Consider the following 25,369-nt stretch of genomic DNA (forward strand, 5'->3'; position numbering starts at 1 on the left):
TCTGGATATTTGAATGCCTTTCTAGATTTGGAAAGTTTTCTTCCAGGATCTCATGGAATAAATTATCTAGGCCCTTATTATTTTCTTCCTCTTCTGGAATACCAATTATTCAGATGTTGGGGCGCTTGATGGTACCCAGTATTCCTCATATATTATCCTCATTTTTCATGGTTGTTTTCTCAATCTTCTTTATACTTTTTTCTAGGTCAGATGTTCTGTCTTCTACATTAGAGATTCAATCTTCTGCCTGGTCTAACTTACTTTTAATACTTTCAAGGGAGGTTTTGATTTCCTGTATTACATTCTTCAATCCTAAAAGTTCCATCTGGTTCTTACTTAAGGTATCCATTTCTTCTTTCAAGTCATTGAATGACTTCCTCATCTCCTGAAGCTCCTTGTTTCTCTTCTCTTCCATCTCAGTTAGTTTGGTCACTACAAAAATTCTGAATTCCTTATCAGACATGTCCACGACGTCCATTGTATTGACTGTGGGTGATGTAGGCTTGATGATTTCTCTTGAGGGAGAGGCCTTTTGTTGGTTGCTCGTGTTTCTTGAGCCTCTGCAATTGTTCCTAGTCATCAGGTAATCTATATGTTTCTTCCTAACTTATTTAAAGTATCTCTGAGTGTTAAAAGTTGTACAAGATTAGAAAATTGATGATTTCCCTTATGGTTGGCCTACCTGTTGCTCACAATTACCATTAACTTGCCACTACCCTGGAAGGCCCAAAGTCCTCACTGTTTTTAAAGGAGAGGTAAGCCTTCAATTGACCTAATAAGCAAAACCCCAAGAGCAAAGAAAAACAAAATGAAAAAAGCACGCTGCGTGCTATTAAAATCACCAAAATTCAAAGAATCCAAAGGCTAGTGGGAAAGGGTCAGAAGATGAATGAGAGGACCAGGTGGGTTGGGCCTGCAGCCTCAGTCCGCCTGGTGCCCAGAACTGCTGGCCGGCTGGGTCCGGATTTCGGGGCGGGGGCGGGTTGCCTTGCCGGATTGCGGGTGGGGTGGGGTGGGAGTTCACCTTAAAGTCCCAGACAACAAACCTGGGGTCCAAGGAGGAGGAACGGTGGGGATGCGTGGAGATGTGGAAGGGCATTTTATAATTCTTCATCTCACCTATTTTTCATTGAGCTAATGCTGTTTTATTTTTATCTTTATTTTCTCTCTGGTTTTCTGGTCTGGTTTCAAGGAGGTCACATATCCAAATGAGCATACCATTAAGAAGTTTTTAAAGAAATTTTTTATGTATTATTTCCTCGCTTGGTGTTTTTTCCCCCTCTCTGCATCATTTAGCATGTTTTTGTGTTAGACATCCTCAAATAAAAACACATCTATTGAACCTGAGATATTGTCAAAGGAGAGTGTTTTTGCAGAGAGAATGCCAATGATTTGTCTGGAGTCCCCTTCAGTCTACCTGGCTGAGTCAATTCCATGCTCATTCCACCACAGGGAGAGAAAGAAATGGGCTAGCTCCTAGCTCAGTATCTGGTCGTCTTTCATTTGTTTGGGCTTTATTAATCTAAAATAAAATAATCCATCTCTACTATGTAGAGATGGGATGAAGAAAATCCACAATTTCCAGAATTGGCTGCTACCAGCTGGTTTCCGTCTCTGTCCCCGTGCACCTCTCCTTATTTGTGGGGATTGCACGTTCCAGCCTGTAATGGACCACTGCTTATCTTATATGTAATCTTACCTGCTGCCTTTCTTCTGAGTACTGCTACTGAATGTGTGCAGAAAGAGATTCTTGTGGGAGAAGCCCTGGACCCTGACTATCTCCAAATCAATCTCCATGATCTAAAGGCATAGATGCTTTTCTTCAAGATGTTTGAGTAATTTCCATATCTGCCTGGCAGGCACTTTTTTTGCTGCTCCTGCTGATAGTACCACATACTTGGGCACTATTTTTGAACTAGAGAAATAGAGATTATGAAACACCATCACCATGAAATTTGGTGAAAAGAAAAAATTTTTTGAGATATTTTTGCTACAGGATATATGCCTATAGCAAAAAGTGAGAACAGAGAGTTAAAAAGCAAGACATCACTTCCTAGGTTATTTGTGTGTGTGTGTGCGCGCGTATTTTTTTTTTTTTGGAAAGGTTTTTGCTATAGGATGCATGTGCTTGCCAGAAAGAGAGACAGATAGAGAGATAGAAAGTGAGAAATCACCCCCTCGGGGGATGGCCACACTGCAGTCCCTTCTCCTCCATCCATTTCTTCGGATCTTGGACACACATACACCCAAGCATGAGTTTAAGCCACTGGGTCTGCTACTCGAACCTCAGTTGACTACATGGGAGTCCAGCGACATAGCCGTTACGCCAACTGCTAGTCCCTTGAACATAGTTTTGGCATTGCTACCATGTGCAAAATGAGCTAAAATACAGTTGTCTGTCCCTATCTGTGGTTTATCTTTCTGCAGTTTGTTACCAGTGGTCGACCATATATATATCATACAAAGCAAAACGCCCCTCTGTGTTCATTTCTACTGTTCCATTTTGTCTCTATCCTTTCAGATTCATGTTGGTCAACTTCCTTTATTGCCCCAAGAGATATTCTCTGTTCCTAAGAGTCTTCTTCCAGGTAGAACTCTTGAACCTGTAGACAGCTGAATCCCAGATCTCATGATTTCATTTGCCTCTGGCAGAAATCAGGTGCATTTTAACTAAGTGCTCTCTCCAGAAACACTTCTGTTTTCTGTGGCAGTACCCTCCACAGTGAGTCCTCTCTATTCCCAGTTTTTCTGCTATCAATAGATTTGTCTCACTTCACTTAGCACACTCTCTTCTGCCATATGTTGAGACTCTCTAACTTGGATGAAATTACTACCACTGTGAAGTCTTAGTGTCTTTAAACTGATGATTCTCAAAGTGTGGTCCTTGAACCAGCAGAATTAGTATTGCCCTTATATTTGATAAACGTGCAAATTGCGAGGCTCTACCCCAGATCTACTAAATAAGGAACACTTGGGGTGGGGTCAGGCAGTCTTTCTTTCACAAGACTTGTGAGGATTCTGATGAATGCTTTAGAGACACCTTGTAGATGCTCATTCTCCCAGGAATGTTACCTCTGTTAGAGATAGGAGAGGAGAAAAGCTGATGGAAAGGATAAATTAAAAAAAAAATGGTCTCACATTTTTAAAATGTCTTGTTTATCAGCTATTACTCCAAACTGCTCTCCTTTTGTCAGCTTTCAGGCTAACCCATAATACTATCCAGCTTTGTTCTTAGTAACCATCTGTCAATCTGTTGTGTCACTAGCATTTCCAAAGCATGTTTTACATTGGATGGGTAGATTTACATCTACCAGGGAAATAGAGATTATGAAACATTATCACCATGAAATTTGGTGAAAGGAAACTTTAAAAAAATTTTGTTTGAGATATTTTTGCTATGGGGTGCATGCCTATAGCAAAAAGAGAGAACAGAGAGTTAGAAAGCAAGACATTACCTCCTAGGAGTGTGGCCATAATGCAGTCCCTTCTCCTCCATCCTCCTCTTGGGATTTTGGGCATGCATGTTCATACACGTACCCAGCCTTTTTCAAGCCACCGGTCCAGGACTTGGCCATGTGAGAATACAGTGCCTTAACCACCACGCCACCTGCTGGCCCTGAGAGGAAATATTTTTACATAAAGTTTTCTCTCCCCTAGACCATCAAAGGCATCACAAACCACTTTATATCTGGTTAACATCTGCTGTTATTATGACATAACCTAATACTATAGAATTAATGAGGACTAGTTTTACCTGCTGGTAAGCTGTTCTTTTATCTGCATAGTATTTATGTTCATTTTTTGCAATGAAGGAAAGTTAAATAGTCTGACATTGCTTAATTTTGTTAAGGACCTTTAATGACCAAGATAAGCCTCTCAAATTAGAAGTCTAACAAGCATTCTTAATTACAAATTTCAATTCTGTTTGCGTGAACCCCCTCCCCCTCCCCTTTTTTTAGGCTAACGGAGAACAACCTGTTCAGCGTTGGTTTCATTTTGATTACAGAAAGTATGCAATTGTAACCCAGCAACACACACACAAAAGCCAAGAAAATTGGACCAGTAGATAAAAGAGACAGCCATTAACCCAACCTGAGTGCTCAGCATTCATACTTCATGTGCCTTTTTCACCTTCCCTGTTTTCTTTTTCATACTGCCTTTCTACTCCCTGTAACATAATGTCTTGAAACAAAAAAATAAAAACACTTGCTCCAAAATATACTACTTTTTATGTAACTAAACAACTATGAAAAAAAAAAATGTTCAACTTGGCAGTGCTTCAGTACAGCATTCTGAAAACTGATAAAAAAAAAGAAGTACAGGGACTTTTTGTTAAGTTACCTCTATTTGGAACTACCAGGGTGATTGTCGGGTCACCTAAGACCTATCTCAGGAGTTACCTTGTGAACGTGATTGTTTTAGTCCATTTTGTGTGACTATAGCAATGTAATGAGGCTGGGTAAATGATAGCAGAAATTTATTTCTTATAGTTCTGGAGGCTGGGAAGTTCAGGATCGAGTGATTGCATCTGACTAAGACTTTCTTGCTGTGAACTCCCATGGCAGGTAGAAGGACAAGAGAGCATGTGAGCGGGAGAGGGTATGAGGAGGCAGGTTCTTTTCACATCAGGACCCCATAAAGAAAAAACTAACCCACTCCCAAGGTAGTGAAACTGATCAGGGACCCACCTAAACTGGTCTAGACCCTTAGTTTCCCTTTCTGTTGAGGTTAAAAAAAAAAAGTAAATTCATAAATTGCTTATACTGATAATTAAGGGCTGAACTAAAAGTAAAGTGTCTTTCTAATCTGCTTGGAATACAAGGTTTATTTATATTTTAATTGCCCAAAGTATAGGGCACCTGAGCTCACTGGAAAGACAGGGACAATGAGAGGTAAAGTGAAAGAAAAATCACCCTCGAGCGGAGATCGGCCAGGCAGCAGTCCCTTCTCCCCCTCTCTCCTCTTGGGGTTTCGGACACCCAGGCACATGCGCCTTGTGTAAGTTTCAAGCTGTTAGGTCGGACTCAACCATAGTGGGTGATGTGGGAGGCCAGTGCCTTCACCACCACCGCACTGGCTGGCCCCAAGATTCTAGCCTTTGGTAACTGTAATTAAATAACATGGCCATGAATCAGGGCCATAATATTTCTAAAGCTTTCACATACAGAATGAGGTTTTAATTTAAATTCTTAGGATGTTTTGCAGGTTGGAGACTGCTAGTTATGAATACATAGACCCCAGGCTGAATGTTACCAGAAGTCTGATGATTACCTCCTCCAAGAGTAAAATTGATTACCTAAGGCCCCATCAATCAAGAAAGCCCATGAGATAAACATGCTTTTTAAATCAGTCATTGAACTGATCATGTGCCTGGACTGCTACCCTTAATTTTCTCTTAAAAATGCAGCCCACTTACCCTCTGGCAAATTAAAATTAGGCGTAAAGTCTGAGTTTAGTTTGATGGTTAGAAGTTGAATTATAGACTAATGAGATTTACTATCATTTTTAACAGTGGTCCCCAAAGTAAGAGAGGTGGTTAAAGTGTTAGAACTCTAATTTATATTTATATTTGTCTAAAAAAAAGTATGTTTTACTATATCAGATTGACAGTAGTGAATATAAAATGTAGATAATGTGTAACTAAATGTATGTAAATGTTTGTACTTTGGGATGCCTTAAAAAGTTTTTAGGGACCAGCAGTTAGTGTAATGGCTATGTCGCTGGACTCCCACGTAGTAGACTGCGGTTCGCGTCCTGGACCCGGTGGCTTAAAACTCACACCGGGCGCGTGTGCATGCGTGCCCAAGATCCAGAGAGGAGAATGGAGGAGAAGGGATTGCGGCGTGACCATCCCCCCTGGGAGGTGATTTCTTGCTTTCTGTCTCTATGTCTCTCTCTGTCTGTCTGGTGAGCGCACACGCCCTATAGCGAAAACCTCTCAAATAAATAAATAAATAAATAAATAAATTTAAAAAAATTAAAAAAAAATTAAAATGTTTTTATCAATGTGGTACATGATCAAAACGTTTACTGACTTAGGGGCTAGTTGGTGGCACAGTGGCAAGTGAGATACTGTGCGAGTCAGAACCGCATGGAAAGGTAACCAGTTCTTGTCTGGAGACCTCCTTGAGTACACAGGGCATGTACCCATAATTCCCTGGCTGAGGCAGGGGCTTGGGTTGTACCATCGAAATATCTATTGGGGGAGCTCTCTGTCTCTCTTGCTTATGGGATAAATAAACTTAAAACAAAATTTTTAAAAATTAGCGATTTAAATGATTTTGGAAGATGAATTTTACTTTGAAAGGACTAGGTTATATATGGCTGCCTTTTACTGCAGACAGTTGTGTTGGCTGCGTGAGTCGTGTGTGATGAGCTCACTTCTTGCCTGGAGCATAAATGCCTTTTTTCCTTGGCTTTTTAGGCATAGCCAGGCCTCTAGCTCATCTGTGGTCTAAAGCTCCTGTTCTGTTCATAGACAGTTGAACTCTCTCTCTCTCTCTCTTTTTAATAGTCTTTATTTATTTAATGTATCCTTTAATTAATTTATTGCCAGAGGAAACATGTGTTAAGAGAGGACCAGAGAGAGGGAGAGGGAGAAAGAAAGGCTCCGCAACCCCCCCCGCCACACACACACACACACAACACACACACACACACACCCCACACACACACTCAATTGGCTGTGGTCAAACTGCAATCCTATTTCCTCCACTTCTCTTTCCTGTCAGGATTTGGGCATGCCTGCCCACTGGCATGTTTTTCAAGTGTCCTGGGCCTGAATTTGAGCTGTGCTCAACCATGTGAGATCCAGCTCTCAATGCACAATGCTTAACCACTGCATTTAGGGCTGACCCACTGACAGTCGACTCTAGTCATGAGGAAGAATCTCAGAATGTCACAGGTAAACAGCATCTCAGAGACTTATTCTATCTCCTTATACTTCTAAAAAAAAGTATGTTTTACTATATCAGATTGACAGTAGTGAATATAAAATGTAGATAATGTGTAACTAAATGTATGTAAATGTTTGTACTTTGGGATGCCTTAAAAAGTTTTTAGGGACCAGCAGTTAGTGTAATGGCTATGTCGCTGGACTCCCACGTAGTAGACTGCGGTTCGCGTCCTGGACCCGGTGGCTTAAAACTCACACCGGGCGCGTGTGCATGCGTGCCCAAGATCCAGAGAGGAGAATGGAGGAGAAGGGATTGCGGCGTGACCATCCCCCCTGGGAGGTGATTTCTTGCTTTCTGTCTCTATGTCTCTCTCTGTCTGTCTGGTGAGCGCACACGCCCTATAGCGAAAACCTCTCAAATAAATAAATAAATAAATAAATAAATTTAAAAAAATTAAAAAAAAATTAAAATGTTTTTATCAATGTGGTACATGATCAAAACGTTTACTGACTTAGGGGCTAGTTGGTGGCACAGTGGCAAGTGAGATACTGTGCGAGTCAGAACCGCATGGAAAGGTAACCAGTTCTTGTCTGGAGACCTCCTTGAGTACACAGGGCATGTACCCATAATTCCCTGGCTGAGGCAGGGGCTTGGGTTGTACCATCGAAATATCTATTGGGGGAGCTCTCTGTCTCTCTTGCTTATGGGATAAATAAACTTAAAACAAAATTTTTAAAAATTAGCGATTTAAATGATTTTGGAAGATGAATTTTACTTTGAAAGGACTAGGTTATATATGGCTGCCTTTTACTGCAGACAGTTGTGTTGGCTGCGTGAGTCGTGTGTGATGAGCTCACTTCTTGCCTGGAGCATAAATGCCTTTTTTCCTTGGCTTTTTAGGCATAGCCAGGCCTCTAGCTCATCTGTGGTCTAAAGCTCCTGTTCTGTTCATAGACAGTTGAACTCTCTCTCTCTCTCTCTTTTTAATAGTCTTTATTTATTTAATGTATCCTTTAATTAATTTATTGCCAGAGGAAACATGTGTTAAGAGAGGACCAGAGAGAGGGAGAGGGAGAAAGAAAGGCTCCGCAACCCCCCCCGCCACACACACACACACACACCACACACACACACACACACCCCACACACACACTCAATTGGCTGTGGTCAAACTGCAATCCTATTTCCTCCACTTCTCTTTCCTGTCAGGATTTGGGCATGCCTGCCCACTGGCATGTTTTTCAAGTGTCCTGGGCCTGAATTTGAGCTGTGCTCAACCATGTGAGATCCAGCTCTCAATGCACAATGCTTAACCACTGCATTTAGGGCTGACCCACTGACAGTCGACTCTAGTCATGAGGAAGAATCTCAGAATGTCACAGGTAAACAGCATCTCAGAGACTTATTCTATCTCCTTATACTAAAAATGAACCAGAAGCTGAGGCAGTGAAAACATGTATTTAAAGTTATTTGGTTAAGTCAAGAAGAAGATTCTTAGATACAAACCACAATGTCATTTACATTTTCCACAATACCCAGTGTGTCTACCAAAAGATAGTGACTTAGCATTGAAGAAGTATCTGCTTTCTGTGCAACCCACAAATGAAATACTGGCTGTGGTCATTGCCTCATATTTCTGATGGTAGTAATTGCCACCTGGCTGTTGAGAATAGAAGGAATCTGGAAATAAATTTAGTTATTCATCGAAGGAAAGGGAAAGTAAATTTAATTTTTTTTGTCTCTAGTGGAATATGAGACTACTTGACACAGAGATATTTCATTTCCCCCTAAATTCACTGTATTATATTTACATATGGATATAATGAGAGCTGCTTCCGTAGGCTGCTCCTTCAATAAAGAAACACTTGCTAGTATTTTCCTAGCATCTACTCTGACATGTAAAGAAGTGTAAGGTGTATACTTGGAGAGGCAAGACTCATGTAAAGTAGTCGATTGAGAATATGCACAGTTACATTCCAATTTAGAAGGCATAGATGGCATATAATATGGATGTTATTAGAAATCAATTTGCCTGTCAAATCAATGCTTCCCCAGGGAAATTTGGAGGAAATGCTGTAATTTTTCATTTCCTCGGCCTCTGACTATTGTGGTTGTTTGTCCAGGCCTCTGACAGCAAGTATTAAAGCAGTCTTGGTCACTCTTCTGATAGGGGTTTAGCATTAGTCTCTGCCAGGAAGCCTGTGTCTGAGGTTTTTCTCTAATCATCCATTCCAAATCAAGCTTTGAATCTGGAACTCCTGGGGCTGCTGGGCGTCTGATTTCCCCAAGCTCTACTCTTTTGAATGCTCATGTGTGCCAGGTTCCGAAATCCCTACTCGTTTCCTGCTCCCCTGTCTTGTTCTCTTAGCGTCTTTTCCAAGGAGGACTGCTCTCTGACTCTGGAACTTCAGTCTTGGCTGGAGTCTGCTACTGTGTGCTCATTGGGCTATGGTCTGCCTATTGATCAGGACATATTCTAATTCATCATGAAAGTTCCATACAACACCATCCATAGATTAAACTATGCTTACTGAATTCCTTAGTGCTTGTCACCCCATGAAAGAGTCCAGTGTTCCTTCCAAAATACAGGATGGAAGCCTAGTTTTTCTTGCTATAAAATCTTGAGGTTTGGTTCTTCCATGCAGGGTCACTTTAAGAGAAAGATAATTAATACTGGACAAATTGATATCAAACATGAACATATTTTTATGGGCAAGGATTGATCCCAGGCTTTGCATGTGGCTTTAGATGATAAGTAGCAGGCTCAACCAGTGTGTGCTACCATGATTGGGTTGATTTTTTGAAATTTTTCTTTTGAAATAATGAACAAAGATATTCATTTTCCTAGCCAGAGTATAGCTGTCAAATTCAAAATGTTTCATGCCAGTGAAATGATTTTTGTTCTTTTTTGGGTGACTATTTTGCATGCATTTAAGAAACATCTTATGGGCCTGGGCTGTGTCGGCGACGCGGAGCTCCCAGGTCTTTCCAAGATGAGGTGGAGGAGACACTAAAGCGACTTCAGAGTCAGAAAGGAGTACAGGGAATCATCGTGGTGAACACAGAAGGCATTCCCATCAAGAGCACCATGGATAACCCCACCACCACACAGTACGCCAACCTCATGCACAATTTCATCCTGAAGACACGGAGCACTGTGTGTGAAATTGACCCACAGAACAACCTGACCTTCCTTCGAATTCACTCCAAGAAAAATGAAATTATGGTTGCACCAGATAAAGACTATTTCCTGATTGTCATTCAGAATCCAACAGAATAAGCTGCCCTTGGCTCCGTGTGTCATTTCTTAATGTAATGCCCCCCAAAAATCATGTCAACTGACTAGCACTTGGAGCCCAGTCAAACCAACCCAGTGACCAGGGGTAGGCTGCAGCCCCACCCACCTCACCAGAGAAGCCCCTCTGACGCGCCAGTTGCTCCCAGAGTCCCGGGGAGGGCCTCTTTCCTCACTTCTATGTTTTGGAGCAAGTGTTTGAAGAGTGAGAAGCCCACGCCCAGCTCCTTCTGACCTTTGTTTTACTTTGTCGCCCTTGGAAAAGGCTGTTTTTCTTTAACTAAAAATATCTGAACTGCTTAAAAAAAAAAAAAAAAGAAAGAAACATATTATGGACTGGCCTTATAGCATAGTAATTAAGCCCTATGCATTGGGAGCCAGATCTCACATGGCCTCCGTGGTTCAAACCCCAGTCATGGTGGTTTGAAAAACATGATGGACATGTGTACTTATGTGTCCTAAATCCTGACAAATGGAAAAATGGAGGAGACAGGGTTGCAGCATGACTATGCCTTATTGGGGAGGGGGTGCTTTCTCTCTCTTTTACTCTAGGGAACACATGTATCCTCTGGCATTAAAACAAAACAAAATAAAGCAAACCAGTGTGGTGTTTGATTTATACCAATAAGATCTAGCTTATTGGTTCCTTTGTTTAGAGCTCCTGTAAATTTATTTAGTTAGTGGTTTTTTGGTCCATGTAATCTGCTGTGTACTGAATATGGTGTCTTTTTAGTGTAGCAGTGACTTTCTTTCATAGCCTGTAGTTTTGACTTTATATAAGTGGTTGCAATTTTGTGTGTGTGTGTGTGTGTGTGTGTGTGTGTGTGCACAAGTATTTGTAATTCATGAGTTTTCATCAAAAACTAGCATTAGAGGGAACCAGCAGTTAGCGTAATGGCTGTGTCGCTGGACTCCCACGTAGTCCACCGCGGTTCATGTCCCAGACCCAGTGACTTAAAACTCACGCCGGGTGCGTGTGCGTGCATGCCCAAGATCCCGAGAGGAGAATGGAGGAGAAGGGATTGCGGCGTGACCATCCCCTCTGGGGGGTGATTTCTCGCTTTCTGTCTCTATGTCTCTCTCTGTCTGTCTGGCGAGCGCACGCGCCCTATAGCGAAAATCTCTCAAAAAACAAAACAAAACAAAACAAAACAAAACAAAAACTAGCATTAGCCATTATAAAACAAATTTGTGAAGTCTCAGTGACTTCTGGCCTGGTTTTTCCATTTTTCCATTGCCTGAGATTGAGATCACAAAGTACTTTCTTATTATTTCAATCTGTCTGCTGTAACTGGCTATTCCTTTACATTTTGTCATTTTGTATCATTCTGTTACAGACATGTCTTTATTGCTAGCTTAGCATTGGATTTTATACTGAGTTAATTTAAAAATCATTTAATAGCTAAAGCAGGCCCATGGACATTTATTGTGACTGATAGGCTTGGTTTAAACTTTTTATTAATATTTTATTATTTTGTGGTTGTTATTTTTAAGTACTATATATGTATTATGTTACATATACAGCATATCTTTTCTATGTGGAGTATTTTCTTTGCCCTCCTTAAAAAAAACTTCTGTTATTTAGTAAGGATAGCATTTAAACTTTTTGAGTGCCCTTAATCCTACTTTTTCTGGCCTAATTTTTCACTTTTGTTTGTCCATTTTAGATGGTATACCTTGATTCCAATCTGTTGTTTAATAATAATCATGCATCTTATTTATGCCTCCTTTTTATGTCTGTTCTTTTTTTCATTTTTAAAAAATTTTGTCAGAGGGTTTATGTGCTCTCAGACAGAGGGAGGGAGGGAGGGAGGGAGGGAGCATATGTGCTCTCAGAGAGAGGGAGGGAGGGAGGGAGGGAGGGAGGGAGAGAGAGAGAGAGAGAGAGAGAGAGAGAGAGACACCACCCCCAAGGGGAATGGTCATGCAAAAGTCTCTTCTCCATTTCTGTTTTTGGGATTTGGCATGTGTACATAAGCACCCACCTTAAGTCTCAAGCTGCTGGGTCTGGGACTTGAACCATGGTCAGCCATGTTTGAGTCTAGTGCCTTAACCATCATGCCACCTGCTGCTCGCCCCATCCCCCATCATTCATTTAAAAATTCAAATTCTGCCTATGCATTATACCTGCTATGAGAGAATACCAGGCAAGATAAAGTCATCAATTTGGCCTTTGTGAGTTGACAACCTAGAGTTTCCTTAATTTCATCATCAAGAAGAATAAGCATAGGTAAACAGGTTTTGAAGTGATGACTGCTGTTTCCTTAAGAGAATATATTAATTGGATGTGAAAGTCAAGCGCCTTCTTACAATTAGCAAGCATTATTCTACTTTATTTGATTTTCTCTGGGACCTAGGCAGGGAGCATGCCCAGGGCAGACTGACCATGTACATCTTGCCCATTTGCATCATAGTCACTGTCCTTACACCTTTAAGTCTGGTGGCTGAGAAAAAGAAAAAAAGTAGATATTTATTTCTTTTTCTTTATGAATTCTAAAATAAAAAAAGCAACATGGGTAAATATATTACTATCTAAAACTATAAAGTCCATAGCACTCACAGAATCACATTTACTTATTTATTTAATCTGTTTGCCAGAGGATGTGTGTGCTCTCTAGAAAAAGACAGAGAGATGGGGTGGGGGGAGAAATCACCCTTCAGTGGAGCTTGGTCATCACGTTGCAATTCCTTCTGCTTCATTTCTCCATCCTTTTGGGATTTTAGGTATGCCAGGGCCTGGATATAAACCAAGTAGACATGTGAGATTCGGCTCCTCTAACTTGTAGGCCATAGTGCCAGCCTGACATTTACTCATGTAATTCTTGTATACATTTGTCCCAGTAGCAAAAAATGTGTCTTATAAATTTGTAAAAAAAAAAAAAAAAAGTGAACAATAAAATGTACAACTCTTAACACCTGTCATAGGTCACAACTTTAAGGTAATTGTTCTTCTGGAGAAATGAAAGAAATATTTAACAGCAAAATGTCATAGTTTAAGATAAGTTAATGTAATCCATGCCACCAAACATAAGCATTAAGCATCAATCCGTTTTACTAACTGACTTTTAACACATTTTAAAAGTTGAACTGACTCAGTTCTATTAGAGTTTGGGGAAAGTTTATAAAAAAAAGTTGAATTGAGGACAGACAAGCAAGTAGAAATATTCAAATACATCCAAAATATCAAGTGAAATTGGTAACCAAGATTAAACACAGAAATGAACTTGTAATCATAGGATTATTTATTTTTTTCTGCCAGAGGAGTTTTTGAGATGATCTGATTCAGTTTTTAGAGAAGCAGACAAAAGGTGAAAAAATAACTAACTTTTCCATTAAGAAGTGTTTCTGCCACACTCTCACACCCTGCCACTTTCACCGCAATCTGCACAAAAGAAAAAAGTATAATTCTTCGTGTACAATTTTATATCTTAGAAGTAATGGAGATGATTGGGACCAGCAGTTGGTGTCATGGCTATGTCACTAGACTCCCATGTAGTTGACCATGATTCGAGTCTCGGGCCTGGTGGCGTAAACTCATGCCAGGCACATGTGCGTGCGTGCCTAAGATCCTGAGAGGAGAATGGAGAAGGGATTGTGGTGTGGCCATCACCCCCGGGGAGTTTCTCACTTTCTTTTTATTTTTTCTCCATTTTTAAAAATTTACATTCATTCACTGTACATCATTACAGCATACGAAATGAGATTTTTCCATTCAGAATACACTATATATTGGCTCAATCAAGCACATCAACATATGTGTTATTGTCAACAAATAATTTTCCATTTCTTGTTTCCTGTATATTTTGCCTTTTTTCCCATCCTTGGTTCCCTATCTCACCCTCTGCCATCTCCCACCCTCCTCCCACACTGTGTCTGGTATCTATTGTTGCTTTCTATGCCTCCCCCATTTTATTGTTTCACTAAATATCTTAATAAATCTAAATATTTTCAATAGCAAGCACAGCTGATATATACATATCCATGAACACAAGTCTGACTTTAGGCATAAACCTCAGTGAATAGAATGAACATACTATAAAGTAGCACCTAGCTAGGGCTATATAGCTTACTGCAGTCATCAAATAGGTATTTTTAATGCTCTTTTTTTTTCTTCTGAATTTTTTTTAATTACTTAACCTTTATTCCCTGAGCATCATCACAACATACTAAACATGGTTTCCCATCGAGAATAAACTGCATAGTGGCTTAATCATGCATGTTATCATCCCTAATATTCCATTTCTACTTTCATATATATGTTTTTTACCCCATGTCTAGCCCTCTGCCCTATTCCACTCTCTTATTACACTATCTCGGCTGTCTACCGTTGTCTTCAATTCCTTTTCCCCCAACATTTCATTGATCACACAATATCATAAGTAACTACTTTCAATAGCAAGTTCAGCTGATGGTTTCAAGAAAAGCAGTTTTGAACTGGTAAGGATATTTCCTTGAAACTTAAAGCCTAGAAACAGGTTAGTATTCTCTTCAAATAGTTGGAACATGAATCTATTGATAGCTGAAGACAGGACAAAAATCCTTAAAACCAGACAACAAAGCTTAGAAGAAAAGCAGCAATATTTTAGTCAAGTCACAGAATGCTGTTTCATCAGTTCAGTCTCATGTACTTAATCTTTCTTCTGTATCTGTTGAGGTTCGATGTTCCAGATTGAAATCTGGGATGTAATACTCAACTCCAGCTTTTGGCCCTACAATTAAGTTGCCCATTTTCTTAGTTTCTGAACTCTTATTTCTGTGTGTCTGCATTTAATTTTACTGACATAGCACTCCCTTAAGAACTTCTTGGAGATCCGGTCTGGTGCTGGTAAATTCTTTCAGGTTTTGTTTATCTGGGAAAGTTCGTGTCTTTTCTTCCCAAATGAACGATAACCTTGCTGGGTACAGAATTCTCGGTTGAAATTGCTTTTCCCTTAATACTTTGAATACATTTTCCCATTCTCTCCTCGCTCTCATTGTTTCCGATGAGAGGTCTGCCGTTAGTCTGATGGGATACCCTTTGTAGGTAACTTGCCTTTTTTCTCTTGCCAGTCTTAGTATCTTGTCTTTGTCTGTGGTTTTGGTCAATCTGGCTATAACGTGTCTTGGAGAAGATCTTCTTGGGTTGATTCTATTTGGGGTCCTCTGTATTTCTTGGGTCTGAATCTTTGAGTGCCTCTCCAGGTTTGGAAAATTTTCTTGTAAGATTTCATGGAATAGATTATCAATGCCCTTATGAGTCTCTTCACCTTCTGGGATGCCTATTATCCGGATGTTTGGACGTTTGATGGTATCTAGTACTTCTCGCATATTATTCTCAAATTTTTGGGCCATTTTCTCAGTCTTCGCGGTGGATTTTTCTAGGCCAACCATTTTCTCTTCTACATTAGAGATTCTATTTTCTGTATGATCTAGTCTGCTTTTAATACTTTCAAGGGAGATTTTGACTTCTTGTATTATAGCCTTCATCTCTAACAGTTCCATCTGATTCTTTTGTAAAGTGTGAAATTCCTCTTTTAGATCTAGCATGAATTTCCTCACCTCCTGGAACTCTTCAACTCCTTTCTCCTTCCTCTTCAGCAGTTCCTTGTCTCTCTTCTCTTCCATCTCTGTTAGCTTTGCCATTATGAATGTTCTGAATTCTTTATCAGACATTTCCATGATTTCCATTGAACTGTGTGTGGATAAAGAGGAGCTATCCTTTTCCCTTGTGGGAGAGGTATTTTCCTGCTTCCCCATAGAAAAAAGAAATAATAGAGGTAATTGTGATGAAATAAAACCAGAAAACAGAAAAATTTAGTTGCTTGCTCTCTTATATGTCATTCTGTTTTTGTTGGGAAAAGGAATAAAGTCCTTGATTATGTGGGCAGAAAGAAAAACATTTCTATCTTCAGAGAAAGACTTTCAAATAATGTTTTCTTCTTGTAACAGAAGCAAAGTGCATATTCATTTATTAATACTTGGCAGAAAAGGAAACATAATCCCTCTGAGAGGTGACTACTTGTTTTTGGCTAGTATGTATCTTTACTCACTTTACCCCCTCCTTGTCTGTTTTGTATAGTTGAGCTCTCACTGTTTCAGTTCTGCTTAATGCTAGCTTGGGATGGTACAGGGTATGTGTGGGTGACTGAGAATGAAGTGGAGGCCACAGAGAGCATCTAACAGGAGCCAGAATACCCTGAATACCACACTGTTGGAAAGACACCATGTGATTTTCCTCAATTTGAGAAGATTATAGCCTCCATTTCATTTTGGCCCTACTCTCTGCATGATGATTTGGGGGGGGGGCATCCCTTCCGACCCTTGTGCATCACATATTTATTAAGTCTTAAAGAGAGTGGTCCTGGGAGGGTCCTTATCTGCAGAGCCTGCTGTGTAGCAGTTCATTCATTTAACCTGGCACAAGATCTCATGTGCTGGACTGCTGGACCTGAAGGTAATCCATGAGAGGTTCTGGTGAAGACCCTGTATTCTTTTTTTTTTTTTCCATTAATTAATTAATTTTTTTATATACATTCAATCACATTGTTTAGCATACAAAGTGAACATTTCAATATGTGAACATTTCTCCCCAATTCAGTTGATCAAGATATCTTCAACAGATAACACCACACCTCCCCATCCTGTCAATTCTCTGCCTCCATCTCCCTCCTCCAAATGTCCTTCCCCAGGCCCCTCTCCTCCACACACACCACATCTGGCATTCACACCATCTCGTTTGTTTGTATATCTTTTAGTCAATCAGTTTCAGTCACAGAGTGCAGACACTCGGTATGTATTAAGTGGGGACATACAATGTCTCTTCTCATCTTCCAACTACATCAACTTCACACTTTATTCCTTAGGATGAATACAACACAAGAGGCCACAGGCTGTCAGTACTGTGGGGCCCCTTAACCTTCCAACAAAACATGCCTAAAATTTCAGCTAATTCTGTTGTTGGGGCCACTTTTTCCCCCAAGTGGGTCATTTTGAAGTCCCCTCTTGCTCCATGTCTTGGTATAGACTAGTTCCCTACTATAGTCCTACCTAAAGCAGAAACAGCTAATATAGTTAGAATCTGAAAAGGGCAGCACCATAGTTCTGCTTCGATTTGGAAAAAAATCAGGTAGAAAATTCTAACTGGTCGCAATTATAAGACAATACAGTGTGCACCATATCCTTTACAATGTCCATTTTTGTGTTAAAGTTATATTTACAAGACATGTCATACAACTTTATGATTCTCTTGAGATTATATGGTTTAAGCATTTTTTTATGCTTCTGAATGTATTCAGGTCGACAAATAAAGCTTATTTTACTTTCTATTATATTTGTATTGTTATTTTTTTAGCAAACATCTGGAAGCTCTGTCCTGGAGACCTTCATTAGCATGCAGGAGAACCTGGCAGGAGCCTGTACACGCACTTTTCAGTGAGCAGTAGAAAGAAGATATGCACTGAAACGGATAAAGTAGAATGAGTGTAATTCACCCACAGAAACTAATATTACTTAAAGAATGACATTTTTCCGTGATCTGAGGATACACGATATGTAATTATTACTGGTATTTTAAGTGCTTGAGACTTGAAACATCCACCCACTTTCTTCAGTTTCATTCTGAAGCTGTAGCCGCCTGTGTTTTATATAGCATGTGTGCACGTGGTGACTCTCTGATTTTCTTTGCTGCGGGTATGTTCCTTCAGGCTTGTTTGTATTAGAGTTATTTTATTTAACTTTATTTATTTTGTTTGGTTTGGTTTTTAATGTGCTCAAATTAACAACCAACCGATCAACATAAACCCATTACCTGTGCTGTGTTTACTGCAGAGGGTCTGAGTTACTCTAAATCCTCTCTCTCAGGTTTGCTTAGAATCATTTTACTATAAAATAGATTCGGTTTGCATTAAAGAGTGAGTTTAGTGCCAGAAAGGATAAATTGTAGGCAGCCTACCTATGAGAGCTGTAAGACTTTGACAAGATGAGAACAAGATTGACATTTGGTAGTAAAATTTCAAGAATATTAATTTATTGAGCAGTACTTTCAGGGAGGCATTTGTCATCTCATTTTTTAATCCTGGTACATGAAAGCAAGTTACACTCAAGAGACAGATAAAAGTATCCGGAAGCTTAAATCCAATTGTGAAACTACTTTCAATACTGTATTTTACATTAAATTTAATTGCCAACACTTATCAGTGGGTAAAATTAGGTTGCAGTTAGTTTTGATCACTGCACATTGAATACGACCTGAGAAATTGTTCTTTTTTACTTTCATTTGACATATCACATAATTTAGTTTCAATAAAAGAGCATCACACTTTTTAAAAGTTTTTATTCTAGGTATTTATTCTCCGAAAGACTAGAGGGTGCAATTAAGAAAATTAGTGGAAGTTAAAAAGATGGATTTTTGACTCAAAGAAGGAAAAGATTTTCTAACAATGACAGTTTTTTAAAAAAATGGAATGATGAGGCCAGCAGGTGGCATGGTGGTTAGGGCATGGGACTCCCACATGACTGACCACAGTTTGAATCCTGGACCCGGCAGCTTGCTTTCTCACGTCTACCCCCTCTCCCCCTCCCCGTGTCTCTCTCTGATGGTGATAGCGAGTTAAAAATAAAAAAAAATAAATAAATAAAATCTTTTTTAAAAAATGGGATGGACTGACTTGTAATACATATCCTTGCCTTTTGAAATGTCCATCAAAGGCGGGATGAATATTTGCAGGAGATATTGTGGGTGAAAGTTTCACTTTGGAAAATCAGATTAAATGGTTTAATGCACCCTGTGTTTCAGAAAAGCCAAAGAATGTGCGTGCTTTTAAAAAAGTTTTCTATTATGATATTGGACTTGCACTCTGCCTTGAATGTCCATTTCCTGTTAACCTTGAACTCCTTTAAGATTAAGTTTTCTAGTCAGCAGAGTATAGTCAGCCTCGGTATCTGTGGGTTCTGCATCTGCCAATTCAACCAACTGCACATCAAAAATAATAAAATAAAAATTCGTTGTGAGTCAGTAGGTGGCGTAGAGGTTAGGGTGACTGGGTCCCCTGTGGCAACTGTGCAGTTCTAGCCCTGGGTCTTGCAGCTTGAAAATCATGCTGGACACTGTGTGTGCATGCCCAGAGTCCTGAGAGGAGAGTGGAAGAGAAGGGATTGAGGTGCGGCCATCCCCTCTGGGCGTGATTTCTCACTTTCTCTTTCTCCCTCTCTGTCTCTGCTGAACTCGAGCGCTCAATAGCAAACTGAAAAAAAAAATTGGTTGTATACATTTACTGAATATATACAGATTTTTTCCTCCTTATTTCCCAAATAATGCAGTATAACAACTGTAGGTATTTATGTAATATCTACATTGTATTAGATATAAGTAATCTAGAGGTGATTTAAAGTATACAGGAGCGAGGACCAGCAGATGGCATCCTGGTTATGTCTCAGGACTCCCATGTAGTCGACTGTGGTTCAAGTCCTGGACCTGGCAGCTTGAAACTCATGCTGGGCATGTGTGTGTGCATGTCCCAAATCCCGAGAAGAGACTGTAGGAGAATGAATCGCAGTATGGCTGTCTCCTCAGGGGTTGATTTATCACTTTCTGTCTTTCTGGCGAGCACATCTGTCCTATAGCAAAAAATTTTTCTCTCTTTCAAAAAAAAAAAAAAAAAGATACATGAGAGTGTGTGTAAGTTACATGTGAATACTATTTGATTTCATATAAGGAACTTGAGCAGTCATGGCTTTTGGTATCTGGCAGGGATCCTGGAACCAATCCCCTGTGGGTACTGTGGGATGACTTCAAATACTTTTCTTTTTGTATTATTTTTATACAATTTTGATAGATAAATAGTAAATTGCTTTTTTAAAGAATGATGTATTTGTTTTGTCTCTTTTGTCAAATTTTGGAGCCCTGAAAAGTCATATCTGTTCTATTTGCTTGTTTACTACTTAACAATGTTTAGCACAATGGTCTGTACTTAATAATAGCTACCAAAAGCCACTCCAAATCTGGTGTTAGGGCAACACATATTCTGCAACAATATTTTTTCTATGCTTTTTCTTCCTTTTTCTTTTCTTTTCTTTTCTTTTCTTTTCTTTTCTTTTCTTTTCTTTCTTTCTTTCTTTCTTTCTTTCTTTTTTTTTTAGAGATTTTTTTTGCTATAGGACACATATTCTCACAGGAGAGAGAGACAGAGAGACAGACAGAAAGCAAGAAATCATCCTCCAGGGGTACGGCCACACTACAATCCCTTCTCCTCCATTCTCCTTTTGGGATTTTGGGCATGCACGCATATGTGCCTGGCATGAGTTTTAAGTCGCCAGGTCTGAGACTAGAACTGAGGTTGACTACAAGGTAGTCCTGTGACATAACCATTACGCCATCTGCTGGTCTCCTATCTCTGCTAGTCTTGAGATATCCATTTCTCTAAGGAGAAAAATGAAGCTCAAACATTGCCAAAATAGACTAAAAAAGTGGCAGGACTGCTGGATTATGAATTGAGGCAGAAATGGTATCTGAACCCCACTCTCATTTATTACTTTCACTTCACAAACCAGCTTCTGGAATCTACTTTCTGATCTGAGGTACCGGGAGACTCAGTTTAGGTTTTAACTAAGTAAAACTTTCAGAATTTCAGAAATCTTCTGAGGAGATAAAGTAAAGCTTATCTGGAGTCATTTGCCTTTTGCTTTACACACGAAGTACAATAATCCTTTCCCTTGGGAGAAGAGACTCATACTTTCTTGAGAGAATGAATTTGCTTTATGTCAGAAGCACTTAGAGCTTTTGTTTACCTTTTACAGTGTAGTAATGTGCTGTTTTGGGGCATGAGTTGATGCTTACTTACAATCATTAGAGCTTTTTAGGCTTCAAGTGAAACCAAATGTTTTAGTAAAGAGCCATGGTTCTGATGTAACTTTGTAGAAAAGTTGTACAGAACTTTACATATTAGTCTAGGGAAGAAAGAGGACATGCACAGGTAGCTGTACACCTTGCTGTCTTTGAAAGATAATGGATGATGTAACACATTGAGAGACTGGTAGTTATGTCAGTAGTAGATATGTGGGTTACTTTAGAAGGGCAAGCCCAGTTTGGGTATTGCAGTTTTGGGGATGCAATACAGTAAAAGCAAGTCTTGAATATCACATATGTTGTTATGAAATTTAGGGTTTAATAGTCACGGGATTCTCATATATTCTACATCTTCTGTTTTTTAGCATAAGCATGTGATTTCTTTGATCAATATTATTTCAGATCATATAATTTCCTGATTTCCTGTGAGTACCCAAAGGTTTTCTTCCTAAATGTACTTATCTTTGTGAAACAAAACTTTCATATACTTACTTGGTAATTATAGTCATGGAAATTTCTAATTTTTTTTTTGGTAAAAGTTTTTGCCTTAGGGCATGTGTGCTCGCCGGGGGTGGGGAGAAATAGTGAGAGGAAAGTGAGAAAATACCCCCAGGGGGAATTAACCACACTGCAATGCCTTCTCTTCCATCCTCCTCCTGGGATTTTGGGCACGCACACACATGTGCCTGGCATGAATTTCAAGCCACCAGGTCTAGGACTTGAACTGCGGTCAACCCTGTGGGAATCCAGTGACGTAACTACTATCCTATCTGCTGGGCCTGAAGTTTCTAATTCTCATAAATTATTTGCCTGGTTAACTTCCCAGCTGAAACTTACTACTGTTGAATGCATCTAATGTAAACCATTTATTAACAGCTGATACTTCCAATGTATTTGAACTCTTTTTAATCACTGCCAGATTTAACTAGAAACTAGATATTGGGTAATTCTAAGCCCAACCTTGACGGCTTGGAAGAAATACTCCATTTTATGATCACATTTGGAATGTTTTCAGTCCTTCATGTAAGACTTTTGAATGTATACAAGATAACTTAGCTAATTATCATGAAACATGTTAATCATCAGAACTCTTGAATTTCAAGTATAAATGAGTAACTCTATTACTTACCTATCTATTCGATCTGTCACCTCATGCTTTAGAAAAATGATTGTGATGGGATGGGCAGAATGCCGAAGCCAGGTCATACGTAGTGAGGGAGCGTCTGGCTTGTTCACTGCAGTTCTTGCCCTTGGAGCTCTGATTTGCCATAAAAGTCTGGTTCCTCTGGGCTGTAGGTGAGTTAAGCCATGTGGGGAGGCCTTATGGAGGTAATCCTATCAGCAGCTCTCCCTGAGGTCCCAGACAGCAACTGGGTTATTGCTGTACAAATGACCCATCTTGGTCGCTGAGTCCAACTGAGCCTTCGGATGACTTTAGCTCCAACCAAAAATAGGTGTAGTGATGTGACAGAACCTGTGCAAGGACCTCCTAGACGAGCCATTCCTGAATTTCTGACCCACAGACTCTGTGAGCGTAATAAAATGGATATTGATATTCAGGGCACTAAGTTTGGGGTAGTTTTTAGCAGTAGTAATTGAACCACCTTCTATTTAACGAAGCAGAAGCTAGAGAGAGAAAAACTCCAGATTTAGTACTTGAAAAAAGAAGAAAAGTAACTTGATGAACATCAATTCAGTCAGGAATCAGTAAGTAAGTGCATTTTCTCATGTATTTCTTAGAATGCCTTTGCATTGAGCACCATGCATTTAGACCTGGAGACAAGCTAGTTAGTCTCCGCCTTTGTGGGGATACAGCTGACTGATGACTGAAGGATAGGTACAGAGAAATCTACCATTAATTCATTACTATCAGATTGGGTGACTTGGGTTGAGGATTTTGGGAAAGTGTCATTTGGGAGGAAAACTTGATCTAAGTTTTGAAATAGAATGTAGATAACTAGATGGGAGAAGTGGAGAACATTGAAAGTGGGAAACAGCCTGAATAAACATGCAGATGGCTGTCAGCATTGCCAACCTGGGGACAGTAAAGACTTTGTTGGCTGAAGTAGAAATGTGTTGGATTCAATGGGGAGTCATTGGTTCTTACAGAGTGTAAGAGAAACTCAATGGTGATATTTGAAGGAATTTGGTCTGTGCGCAGAGGAAATTTAAGGGAGGATGCCCACCTTTTGGTCCTTGCCTATCAATGTGAAAATTCACCCACTTTATGCTTTTGCTTGTAACGGGCCCTAATCTTTATCTTCTGGAAGGTTGCTGCAAATGCGCCTGTTCTTTTATTCTTTGAAACATTAGCTCTTCATTTGAGTTGGATCCCCTCCAAATACCTGAAAAAAAATGTTTTATTGCTACATAGCAGGTGTATTAGTCAGAATTTTCCAGGGAAACTGAATCAACAGGAAAGAAAAAGATTTATTTAAAAAATTCTAAAATATGTAGGATGGGTCGACAGGCTGGGGACTCTGGTAAGAACTGATGCTATAGTTCAAGTCCCAAGGCCACCTGCTGGCAGAATTCCCTCGTTTGGAGAGGTCAGTTTTAGGTTCTAGTCGAGCCTTCAGTGAATTGGATTAGACCCACTAATCTATGGAGGGCAACCTGGTTTACTCATAATTGACCCCTTTAAATGTTACTTTCATCCAAAAACACTCTCACAGAAACATCTAGAATAATCCTTGGTCGGATATCAAGGTACCATGGCCCAGATAAATTGACACATGAAACAAACTATTTTAGCAGGATATGCACAATATTTTAGAAAAAAAATTGGTCAGTAACATCAATGTATATTCATTCATACCCCAAATATACTGATAGAACTCTCCTGAGTGCCGTAATGAGGATTAGCCAGGACTACGAGCAACAGTCGACTTGTTCTTCCAGATGATTGTTCCTTAGGTACGCAAGGTGATGACATTCCAGAAGTATTTCACTGCTCTTGAGAGGGCACCAACCTGTTAAATAGACCACAGCTTAGAGTCCCAGGAGTGATTAGTGGTTTGAAGGTAGCCTGTGGCAAAGCAGGAGAGAAAGATCTGTGAGCCCTAAGGAGAGGATACATGTAAAGGAGCCAATAGGTGGAAACTGTCTCGTCTGAAGAAAAATGCTGCTGGAAAGGGAAGTGGCAACGTCTTGTGAACCAGGTTGCCACCTTTTCTTGATCATGTCATGATGTTGTCACCATTTTACCACTACTTTCTTTTTTTAAAAATAATTATTTTTAAAATTTTTATATAGTATTGTTTTTTTTTTTTAAATTTTGACCACAAACACACACACACACACACACACACACACACACTGGCCTCTTATCACTACTTTTTAAATTGTTTTAAGAAGATTTATGAAAATATTTGAAATGTATAAAAAAATAAGAATCAGTGAATTGGAGGGGGTAGATATTGGGGAATGAGCAGAAGGGGATCAGGAGAGAAGCATTTGATAGACTCAAGAATGTAAGGTTCTTTGTTGAAAATGAAGTACATGGTAATATCCTTGATTCGATGATCACGTAATATGTACATGCTTTGAAAAACCATACTGTGCATCATAAAGAAGTACCACAATGAAGTGTAAAAAGGAAATTAGAGAATAGAAAATATTGTATAATAATACAAAATTATCGTGCAATAATAAATTCCATTTTATTATCATCATATTCTCCATCCAATTTAAGAAAAAGAAAATTTCTTTTTTTTTTTTTTTAAGATAGTGAAGGCTTCACTGGCTGAAGTCGTATAAGTCTGTTAGATTTGATGGATAGCCATGATCGACTGTTGAGCAGGAGGAAAAATAGTTTAGAGAGTTTGTGGTTGCACATAGAGAAAAATCACTTCTGAATGGTTTATTGCAGTTAGTTTTCTTTAAAGTTGGTCCCTTATGTTCATATCCCTAGACATTAGGTATTAAGTTTTGCATATTTTTAAGTCATGTAAGTGGCATTATATTGTGCCGATCTTCTGTAACTTGTTCTCTTACCATTCTGCTCCTGAAGTCTATTCATGTTGTTATGTGTAGTCCTAATTTAGTCAATTAATTCCAGACGTATCATATGAACATACCACAACTTTATCATTAAGGGCTTTCATTTTTCTTCTTATTAGACAGAGCTCTTTAAACAATTATTAATTTTATTTATCATTATTATTATTATTTTGTTTGCTATAGTACATACATATACACCAGAGAGGGGAAGACAGAGATGTAAAGAGAACAAGAAGGAGAATAAGAATGCAAGCTACCAGGTCCAGGACTCAAACCATGGTTACCCATGTGGGAGTCCAGCACCTTAATTACCACACTACCTGCTGGCCCCTAGACAGAGAGCTTTTTATGGGT

The 25,369-nt window shown here is 39.4% G+C and overlaps 1 pseudogene; it reads left to right on the forward strand.

The window, feature by feature from the left end:
• The window catches only part of LOC102476348 (dynein light chain roadblock-type 1 pseudogene), an 18,595-nt pseudogene extending 8,419 nt beyond the window's left edge, over positions 1-10,176 (forward strand).
• The last annotated feature ends 15,193 nt before the right edge of the window (positions 10,177-25,369 follow it).

This window comes from Tupaia chinensis, unplaced genomic scaffold (genome assembly GCF_000334495.1).
Source record: "Tupaia chinensis unplaced genomic scaffold, TupChi_1.0 Scaffold145519_1, whole genome shotgun sequence".
Lineage (NCBI taxonomy): Eukaryota > Metazoa > Chordata > Mammalia > Scandentia > Tupaiidae > Tupaia > Tupaia belangeri.